Source organism: Myxocyprinus asiaticus, chromosome 41, assembly GCF_019703515.2.
Source record: "Myxocyprinus asiaticus isolate MX2 ecotype Aquarium Trade chromosome 41, UBuf_Myxa_2, whole genome shotgun sequence".
Lineage (NCBI taxonomy): Eukaryota > Metazoa > Chordata > Actinopteri > Cypriniformes > Catostomidae > Myxocyprinus > Myxocyprinus asiaticus.
Genome location: NC_059384.1, coordinates 24,306,117 through 24,317,693, shown reverse-complemented (window position 1 = coordinate 24,317,693; position 11,577 = coordinate 24,306,117). Strand labels below are relative to the sequence as shown.

General features: G+C 38.0%; 1 protein-coding gene across 1 annotated transcript in view; it reads left to right on the top strand.

Annotated features, from left to right (window-relative positions):
• The first annotated feature begins 662 nt into the window (after positions 1–662).
• The window catches only part of LOC127431761 (transcriptional activator GLI3-like), a 182,304-nt gene continuing 171,389 nt past the window's right edge, over positions 663–11,577 (top strand). Inside the window, exon 1 of the mRNA XM_051682293.1 lies at positions 663–1,018. The gene's annotated coding sequence lies outside the window, so the exon portion shown is untranslated. The remainder of the gene's footprint in view (positions 1,019–11,577) is intronic.

Sequence of the window (11,577 nt, the reverse complement as noted above, 5' to 3'; positions counted from 1 at the left end):
TTTTTTTTAACTTCTTTTTTAATTTTTCCTAGGCAGCAGTATAGCTCCACAAACGCCAAATAGCAAAATTGGTCTCTGATTACATAATGGGGAATTAGCATTTGAAACATTTTTTTATTTTTATTTTATTATTATTTATTATTATAATTTTTTTTTTAGCATCAACATTTCTGAAAAGTTCCTGTTGGCTAATAATTTCTTACCACAGTTCTATGCCACCTTTTACTGTACTGAAGGGAAATAAAATCCAAGAATCAAAACCAAGTCATCTTTTTAAAGATTGTGGTTGCAGAGTTTCCTTTTGCAGTATTTGCTCATTGACACTTCATTATAATGTCAGTGTTATTACACATATTATTAAAAATAAAATTGATAACAAAAGTAGCAACACTTAATATATTTACAAGTTGCTTCACCAAATATTTAGCCTACATAATAACTACATTTATATACCTGTCCTGCACAATTACATAAAGACTGTAAAGTGTGACTGGTTCTCCCTCTCCAATATGCCTCAAAAGTGACTCCGGTGTCTCAGGAAAGAGTGCTGGCATACGTGAAGGACGGAGGGAGGGAAAAAACGGGCAGAAAGAGAAAGAGGGGAGGTAGTGTGTCTACTCTCTGAAAGGGAGGAGTCACGCAAAGGGAAAGGGCAGCTGGAGCTCCACACTTCAAATCTTCTTTCCTCGAGAAACTAGCCGTTACAGTGTTTATTGCCATAAACATTTAGGAGTTTCACGAGTCGCTGTACTCTTGCTGTTAGTATTTAGGTATGTAGGCAAAAGACAGCGTTAGTTTAGAGCTCGATCTGCTCCCTGCCAAGCACACTTAGAAAAGAAAGGGAAGACGAGGGAAGAAAGAAAAAAAAAACTCTACAGAGCAGTTTTGGAGTTTTAAGTGAAGAAGCAAAGAGTCTCTATCCTTCTGCAGCAAGCATCTGCGCGCGAGCGAGAAGAAAGTCTTCGAGGAGAGGAAAGAAAAGTTTCGGAACAACTGGAGGGAAGCAACCTTCGGACGAGTAAGTGCTAGAAATGTGGAGCTGTGACTCTTTGCATTTGGTTGCATGAAAGTTTTGCAGAAAGAAGAGTAAAGAAAGAGAAATGCATCGTTCTGTCAGGGGTATCGCGTTTCAAATAAGTCGTAAAATGCGCAATGCGATAGCACTGACAGTTTGGTGCAAATGATCACACTAAATCAATGGGACGAACACGTGAATGGAAAGTTTATTGTAAAATGTAGGCAGTTATTTTAGTTTTGTGGTTTATATAATGCAGCGCAAATTCGGCAGAGCCGTTTTGCACACTTTGGCCACTTATTGACAAACTTGCGGCCCCTATTGGTCTGTTAATATGTTTAGTGTCCCAATGTTTTACGCCTGTCTCATTGATCATTTCTCCAAATTATAAGACCCATCAGGACTTTTGCTTTAGTGCAATCCGCCCTTTTCAGTGCACATTTCAGTGCGTCCATTGCGACTGTTTTAAATATTTAAAAGTGCTCAAGTAAGTTCATAGTGATCTTTTAGAGATGTTTTTAAATATAGTCCTGAAGGAAAGCTTGGGATATCATATTTCAGTGCCATTTTCCTCCCAGCAGAATTTTAAGAAATGTTTAACTTCATATTGAGTGTGTGTGTTTGAGAGAGAGAAAACAAACAAATCAAAAAACAGTTTATTTCTGAAATCTTATACGTTGCAAAAATGTAAACGAATTGCATGTTGGCGTTACAATTAAAAAAAAAAAAAAAAAAAATCAAACAAATTATCTAGGCTATTTAGACGATGATAATAACAGGCGGGCCTCCTATTTAAACATAATTATGTTCGATTGTAATAATGCATGATTTACCTATTTAGCTAAATTGAATAAAAATATTAAGGTGTTATAAATTAATTGTCGGCTCCGCATGATGATTGAAATAATTGGCTATATGATTTTAATTTTATTAGACATTATTATTATTATTATTATTATTATCAAAGCGAAGTTAGTGCACTAATGTGCCACACCACTTGTGTAGATATTTTCTTGCAGCTTATCCAAACTTTTTGGCATTCAACCCGCCTGCACTCAAGGAACGGACACATCAAAAACTTGCAGTTTTGCAGATCGGCATCACGCATGAGAGTATTTGGAGTGTGTGCGCCTTAGTTGCCCCGCCAAATCGTGTCTGACACCTGGCGCGCAATTAACGGTGACTCAGAACGCCACAAAAATTCAAATTTAAATTTAAAAATCAAAATTCTAATTGAACGATCAGGCCACACTTTACAGTTTGTACAGTGTTCATGTCACTGGGTGTTACAAAAGTAAGCACTGAACATGTAATTTATCTGAAATAATTGTGTAGATTTGCTTGTTACATATTGTTATTGTGATCATTTATAATAACATGTTTAACGCGCACTGTGATGTTAAGTGTACGAAATGTTTTTTTCTCCTTCGACAAGTAAATGAGGCCTGCTGGTTTTGTGCACTTTCTCTTTAGTGTAGATTGCATGTTTGAGCCCCAACCCCCAATTTACCAGTTTATTTCTCCTTTTGGTCTTCTATTACATTTACCTTTTGTAAGAATTTTATGCCAGTTTTTTCCCAGTGAACTGTTGAAATTTCATTGAATAGGTCTATTTAGAAAGCTGCATTGTTACTTCCTAACAAACGATTGACCCAGGGCTGATTTCAGTATATTTTAAATGTTAAAAGTCATATAGTATGGGTGATATTTCTGAGATAATTAAATGCAATTCAGAATGAGCTTTTTTTTTTTTTTTTTTTTTTTTTTTTTTTTAATATCCTATTATGTAAAATATTGTACAAAGGCCTAGTGAATATACATGATGTGAGTCACCCGGGATAAAAGGAATAGGTGTCATATAATCTGTAATCTGCTCTGTCTTTCAAGTCAAATCCAGTAGTAGGCCGTAGTAGCCGAGATTTATGATGTTTTCCCCCCTTTAGTTAATTTTGTTATAAAATAAGCATCCATTTGAGATCTTAAATATGAGCTCTCATATGATAAGGTGTTCTCTGAAAAGACTCAAATCTTAGTGTGGTTACCAAAAAATTCCACTACGTGAGTTTTCAGTCTTTCTCAAGCTTCTTTTCTTTTGGGAACAAATATGTATTTAGGCTTGTATGCTTTGTGTAAAAAGAAAGTTAAATAGTTTAAAAAGTAAATAATATAAAAGATTTTTTGAATTGATAAATTGATCTTCCAAAAAATAAATGAATCAAGAACAAATGTTTATAATTTATAGTTTTAAATAGATGCATTTGTATTATATTTGGTTATTTGGATATGAATTGAATTGCACTAGAGCTTTTACAACATGAAACATTACAGAATAAACTGAATTTGAATGCTTATGTTGCATGTGCTCAAAGTAATGTAAAATGAATGTGTATACAATTATAAGAAAATTCTACAAATGTGCTTGAATGAAACATTGATCATTGAGGCTTTGATCAAACAGGTGTAATTTTACAAAAACACTTGCCTCATGAATTATTCACCCTCACTGAGTCATGCATGGAGGAGACGACTCGGATAAAATGTAAGGCAAAAATAGACTTCATATCTTTATTACAATACTTTCAGTTTCTTGTAAGAATCCGTCATCAAGTAGAAGTTTATCATGGTTTACTGTTCATATGTGCATTGCTGCATTGCAGAACAGAACTGAAGGTTAGCAGGTCACTCTCGCCTGCCTCCCCTTTCCCGCCCGCCGTACTGAGCACACTATGTCACCGGCTAATATTAACAAGCGGAGATGACACACGATTATCCTCAATGTCATCCCACTACCCCCTCCTTCCCCTACTCCACGTACATAAACCCTCAGATTAGGCCCAGCATTTGAGAGGGATGCCCGTTCCCTTCACCCTCAGGGTCCTTTAGCATCCTTAAGCAGTTCTACCTGTCATTAGGTGCATTTGGGAATGAGATGACTAAAAGGGGGCCATTGAGATGCTAATGCCAGTTTGAATAGCGCTGTGCTTATTGTCCAAACCAATAAGGAACAAATGGATGGGAAATTTGTGTGTCTCTGTGAGGCTGATAACAGATTGAGATTGTGGAAGTGCTCTCGGGGCGTTTGGAAGCTTCTACTTTTCTTGTTACGTGATGGTTTTTGAGTTTGACGTCTTAGCAGCTAGAATGGGCTGACTGCTTTTGCACTGAGGCATAGAGAGTGATTTGTTATGGTAGATCTGTGGCAGCATGAGGTGACTACTAGGCTTTTTGTGCATGTGGTATTTCATCAAGAATTGAACTCCGTTCTGCTGCCCCTCTGTTGTCAGATTTGTCCGATTTTTACGTCTCGCCTCCAGAGAGAGAGAGAGGCTGAGGGGTACAATTTCTTTTTTTTTTCTAAACATAACTGATGTATTTGCCCATATTTAGCATTTTTGACCCTAACAAGCAGCACCTGACTACAACTGCGAGGAAACCTTTGTTGTGCGGTACTGTGGTGCTCTGCTTTCACTCAGTGCTGTCAACAAGCCATGACTTTGAACTGAAATTTCTCACTTTGATGATCCTCAACTTTGATACATTTGACATCAAATGAAAAGGACACAAAGAGTGAGAGAGAGAAAAGGGAACAAGTGAGAGTGAGTAATTGAGAAAAAGGCATAGACAGAAAGAAAGGTAGAGAGGGAGAGTTTCTCGAGCTGTGGGACAGGTTAGAGTGCAGATTGTCGGATGAGAAGTTGAGCCGTTGAGGAAAAGTAGAGACACGTCAAAAGTGTTCATCTATATTTGTGTCTCAGTGGAGGGGGTCTCTTGCGTTGTAGGGGGGCTTGCTCTTATGCTTTATCACTCTCTCCTTCTCTCTCCTTTTCTCTTTACCCCCTTCTAATCCCCTAGGCCCAGTCATCCCTTCAGGGCATGCCTTAGATCTGCCTCTATGTCAGGACGACTCCTTCCTTCTCTTCTTTCTGTTTCGCTCTCTCTGTCTTTTTTCTTTTTCTCCCTTTCATGTCAACAAACCCTAAAATGACTGTAAAAATGATTTAAACAAGTTTACAGCTCAAATAATACACAAGTTTTAACAGAAGAATTAATGTAAGTGCTTTTATAAAATTATAAGCTTCACATGTCTGCCTTTAAACCCTCCAAAAATTGGTCCCATTCCCTTCCATTGTAAGTGTCTCGCTGTAACTTAGATTTTTGCTTTTTTTTTTTTTTTTTTTTAAGAAAAGGAGGGATGAGTCGTAATAATTTTTTGTGGTAATCAACATTATGGCAAAAATTCTGGCGACTGAGCTAAACTTGTATTGAACCCAGAATATTCCTTTTAACAATTTGAGTAAAAATGGAATTGAATGGAAATGCTTACATGAATTTCAGAATTTCATAGTATTTGTTATATCCCCTTGCACTGTAATGACAGTATGCAGTCGATCTGGCATGGCAGTTTGTGCAGCACCTGATGATCCATGTTATCCAGCATGGTTTGAGAATGTTTCAAAATTTGAGAATCTTGTATGCTTCACCAGAAGTTTTTTCCCATTTATATTTCTTACATATACAGTATGTTCACTTTAAAAATGTCCATGCCTTTTTAAGATTTGATCAATTTCCATGACTTCTCCAGGCCTATAAATCATAAATTTAGAATTCCCTGAGATTTCCAAGTTTATCACGATCATGGGAACCCTGTAAAACTTTCAGATTATTTCCAGGTTTAAATGAAAGAATTCACAGATTTTCATTGTGAACACCACTGTAACTCTCTTTTCTTCCTTGTACATATTCCATCTTTACTTCTATGCTTTTCCCTATTAATTATGCCTTGTGTTGCCTCTCCCAGGGTCCCATAATCTCCACCGTTATAGTAACTTCCTTAGGACCTGTGAGTAAACCAACAGCCAAAAGCTCCTCTCATGCAGCGTGAGGGACTCAGGGGCAAGAAGACATGCTCATTCGCATGTTAAGTCACATACTGTACAACTCCCCCCTCTCACCTTATTTCTTTTTTCTCTCTCATTCACATACAGCCTGCAGGCAGTCACGGGAAATAAGCAGGTCCATACCAAACTTTTAGAGTGACAGTTTGTTTTCACTGGCAGCGCTCGCTGCTGGAAACTCAAAATTGACCTGCCAATTAGCCTGGCAATTTACCCTTTTGGAGAAGGGCTAGAGACTGGGAAAAGGAGAAAAAAATAGTTATTCCAAAATTCAGTAGTTACATCCCAAGAAATTATATTCTTGAGCTGAGCAGAACTGCAGCTGGCCCTGCTGAACATACAAGCATAGTCGGTCACCAGCCTATGTTGTGTTTTGCATGCTGGTGCTTAGCACTGGATCCTTTTAATTAGGTTCACTTGACCCCGATTGGACGCGTTTTTTCAGGAGAATTTACATTAGATGGATTTTTTGCATTCTGGTTACCAACACATGTTTGTATGTTGGTGTGCTGGTGTTGCCATCAGGCTTCTTAAATAGCTTTACCAGCAAGTCGTCCAATGTCAACCAGCTTCACCACAAAGATCATGCTGGTTTCACCAACTAAGGTGAACACTGAACAGCTTAGATATACAGATCCAACTAGCTATAACATCAGCCTAAATTACAATTGAAAATTCGTGCTTGTCTTAGCTGGTCTTTTCAGGAGGGTGCTACTTGTATAGAAGAGCTTGTTGTGTTGTGTGTTTCAAGAAATGTGTGCCATGGTTAATGCTAATGTTTTCTTTTCTCAAGTAGGCGACTGCAAACAGCTCAGGTTGTGTTGGCACAAGCTTCTTAGTTTGCCTCTTTTATTTGCTATCCTGGTCGTAAAATCTTCTTTAAACCTGCGTGTGAAGTGCAGCAACAAGAGAACTCAGTACTGACAGAGTGTGTGAAGGACTGGTGACGGAGTGCTTAGTGTGTGAGTTATGGTGTTGTAAATGTGCTGGGATGTCAGCTTTGATGTTAGGTATTTTGAGCAAATGTGAAGATGCTGCACACACATACACACACATGAAGAGGGGACAGATGACTCCCTCAGTGTGATCGATGTCTCTGTCTTTTGCAATGCTGAACATTTTCACAAATTATGATTTATTTGAACTAATGTGCTCACAATATGTGCTGACCCTTACTTGGATTTATGCGTTTCTATATATATTTAATTAAAGGTGATTTGTGTATGTGGCACTAGTGTCAGCGTCACCAACTGAACTGAATTGCAAAAATGATTTCCCAAATACTTCCCCTGTCTTCCATTAATGGGACAAACAGAGTCACAAATTTGCTCCTTTGGTTAAGCCAATGTTTCTATGTCTGGCTGGTCAAACCAACAGAGCAATGTTCTGATACCACCACAAAGCAACAGTATTTACACTTTTAGGAGAATCAACCTCTAAATGGCTTACTTACGGTTGACTAAGTATATTAAACTGGGATTTGAGAGAGGATTTTAAAATTATGAGGTTGAATTGAGGAGTCTATTAATTAAATGAACATTTCATTGCATCATTCTTTTATTTTATGCTATATAGATAGCATAAAGGATATAGATAAGATTTTAGAGCATTTCACATTCAATAATAATACAAATAGATAAACCATTAAACCTTGTCTCTAAGTATTTTAATCATCCACATTTTACTGACTTAAACTTTAACCCTTAGGTCAGACATACAAGACCTCAGGAATAACTGAATATCAGATCCATATGTGGAAAGGTTAAACAGTCAATGAAGGGGCATATGTTCTCCCTAAATCCCTCATTAAAAACCCTCTCTTATTTGCCTCTTCTGCCCCGTATGTTTTGCGCTGTTTCTTTTATTGTCCCCTCGGAGTACTTCTAAAAGTAAACGTCAAAGCCCTTGCCTATCCGGTCCCTGAGATAAATAATGTCCCTATTTACAAAAACAAAAAGGGGGACTCAACTATATGAGCAAATTTCAGGCAGGCCTGAAAGACTCCCCCATTGTCATCACAGCATCGGAAGACTAATCGCTTTTTCTCATGCAAAGTGTGCTGGTTTTAGGGCCCAGGAATAGATGGAGTGAGAGAGAGAGAAGAAGAGAGGGGGAAAGAGGTGTGTAAGAGGGGGGGCTTTGTTTTAACAATACTCCACAGGGAACTTTGAAGGGGAGGCAGGGGCTATTGGAGGGCTCCCTCTCCTGCTGAACAAAGACCAGCTCCTTCCAAGCAGAGAGAGAGGGAGAGGGGGTGGAGGAAAAAGTTTTACAGACTAGTTCCCTCAAGGAGCTTTTGGAGTGGAGGGGAGGGAGAGAACGGGTCTTCAGAGTCCACAGTTGTTTACAATGACACATATAATCTCAGAGGGGCAAGAGAGGAGAAGTAATAGAGTAGATGGTATATACACCATGCAATGATAGAAATGAGTCAACCCGGAGAGATTTTTTTGCTATACCCTTTATGCTGCAGCAGAGTATTTGCACCTGTGTTTGCGCTGCTATCAATGGAAAGGGATGTGTTACATTATTTATAAATGAGAGTGACGAAAAAAACATGAAATAATGTGAAAATACAGAGCGAGAATACAGACTGTCCCAAACAAGTCAAGTTGAGGAAGAACTTGTTATCATGGGGTTTTGTTTGGCACAACTTGAAGCGTTTAATAGGGTGCAACAGTCTGGTTCCGGATGTTAAAAACCCATTCATTTTCTCCATAGGCTAATTGATTTTGAACTATAACTTATAAACCTTTAACCTCCTGAGACCGAAGTGTTTCTGCTGTGTGCATTTTCCATTCCCCTTTTTGATTCTAGAGCAAATCATTTTCCTAAAAATGTATGGCAACATGTGTACAGTGGGACTAAGTTGTGAAATTGTAAATAATACCAAGCTATAGAAAGTCAGATTTTATTTATTTATTTATTTTTTTTTAATGCCAAAAATGGTTCAAGTGGTTCAAACATAATCTGCAGCCTGAAACTGAACTTTTGATAGGAAGTTTGAATTGAATGCACTTGGCTTCATAGGAAAGCTATAGGATGCTCCCTTACTCCCTATTTAGTGATTTAACCTCCAGTGTGCTGTCTGTGCTGTTCATCCTAATTCCATATAAAGCCTCTGAAAGCAGTGTTTTTCAGCTTTTGGATAAACCCATTGATTCTCAATGTGAAAATGCACAGTAAATATATGATTTTTTAAGGAAAAAATGCATTAAAGTACACATTAGTGTACATTGGGTTTAGCAGCGTGGCATTTCACGATAAATCGCTCAAATTTTAAAAATAGTATATCAGATGAAACTAGAGACTGTAATTTTTTTGACTCAAACAGGTTCCAATGTAAAAATGTAATTAGATTTCCTACCAGATGTAGTTTTGTTGCAGTTTCTCCCAAAGACAAACTCCGCTGTGGTCGGCGCCATGTTGTTTTGTTACATGACTCTGTGAGTTGAAAGTTTAACCCATTACTGATAGCACAGAGTCTCCTGAACTGAGATCAGTTGGTGTAAATGAATTTAAATTATGCGGTGCATATAAGAAGCCAAAATACAATGACCACGCATGTGTACGCGTGGTCGCACGAGGTTAAAGACAGACCTACTGTGCTTGTTGTTAATCAATGGTATATGCTTCTGCTGAAGCCATTAGTTTCAGTGTCATTATTTATTTTTTTAAACATCATGCTGGTGATCTACCTATGATCCAGAAGAGACAATTTCACCAATCAGAGAATCACAGCAAACAAACTGCAGCAAAAGAGTCCAGGAGCAGCCCGCCCACTTCCATGAGGCAATCGAGTCGGTCATCCTACATTCTCAAACTACTTATATATTTGTATATGTCTGAATATTTTGCAACAAAATTAAAATATATAGTTTCTATTCTTATAATCAGCAACTTCAAATAAATAAATGTATGTTTTTTCTGTTGTTTTTAATTCGATTACGTCATTCGCAATGCATCATGGGAAAGTAGTTCATTCCCTCATGAAAGACATTAAGAACACAGTCTTGTACCTTTGTCTATTTGTGCGATTGTCAAATAATGTTTTGCTTCGAATCAAAGTTTGTAATGTTGTGATTCACCTCGGAGCTGGTTGGTTTGGGTCATGGCTTAGAATGCTTTTATGAAAGGATGTAATGAAATCCCACTGCAACAAATTAATGGGAAAAATACTTTCAGAAACAAGACTGCTGATAAAATGGGTGGGCACTGTTGTGCTCTATTGTTTACGCTCGCTGAGCAATGTTGCAACATGCTGTGTTAATATAAAATTCAAATGATGTGCAGTCACAGGTGTGTATATCAGCTATTTTACAGCAGCTTCAAAAGTGGCTCATCAAATCAGAATTCAGAGTCGGAAATATCCAATTTATAATATTACAGTAGTTTTACTGTTTTGAGTCTTTTGTTTTTCACTCAAGCGTTGCAGCTGTTTTTGCACTGATGCCAGACTTGTCTTTGGTTTGCGTAAAAAAATAAAAGTTCCAAATAAATAGAAAAAATATTCAAAATATATGAAAGTTTAATTTGTAAAGTATTTAATTTACTGGCATGCTTATTTAATATATAAATAATCTGACGTGTACACAATTAACTATATTGTGATATGTACTTTTTGTGATAGATACATTGTATTACTTGTACCATGATATACAATTATGTTTGTACCGCCCACCCTTAATAGGGGCAAGCATTTAGAGGGCTAAAGCAGGATAAATGTGCACATGAGCAGTAAAAGGGCTCTCACCACACCACACCACTCCAAAAGGCTGTTTTTATCAAGAGGGCCCAGCTTGCTTAGGAAATACATCTTATTCTTGTAGGAGGACAAGGTTAGACTTTACTGTGGAATATATTATTCAGTCACACTCACAAACACAGGTATACACATACACAATTGGACTCTTTAGGCTGCAGCCTGCTCTCTGCGGACGCCATGTGCCGTAGTTAAGGCTCTTCCAGCCGCCACGGTTTAGAGCGAAAGGTTCCATTTGTCAAAGGCGCTCACGAGTGCTCCCCTTTCTTGCTGCCCCGCAGTTTGGCGGCTACTTGCCGAAGTCATTGTCTGAGAAGAGGCAGGACATTACTCACTACTGAGGGAGAGAGAAAGAGACTAGGGGCCCAGGGCACCCGGACTTACTAGGTTTATGAATGGGGAATGGGGTTTGCATACTATGAGTTAGTTACTAGGACAACAGAGCTCTTTAGATGTGACCTTGACCAGACTGATGTTCACCATATGAGGATCAGAGAGAGATTTAATCCATAATGGGTAGCACAGGTGTGTGTGCGAGTTGTGTGTGTGTTTGTGTTTGGGGGTCAGGATTTACTTACCCCTTGTTGTCCCAAGCCTGTATAACTTTATTTATTCTGTGGAACAAAAAGCTGTAACTTTGAAGAATATCCTAGCTGCTCTTTTCCATATAATTAAAGTAATGGGGACTAGGGCTGTCAAGCTCCGAAATGACAAAAATGGCCCACTAAAAGTATCACATAGATACTTGTCACATAGAATGATGTTACTATACCTACATTTTTGGAAAATGATTTTACACTAGAGGCGCTACAACAACAATTACGGTTGCTCAACTGTTAAAACGTTAACTTGCGATGCATTAGACTGTGGTACAAGTAATAAAAGCACCCAAAAATTTTTGCTAC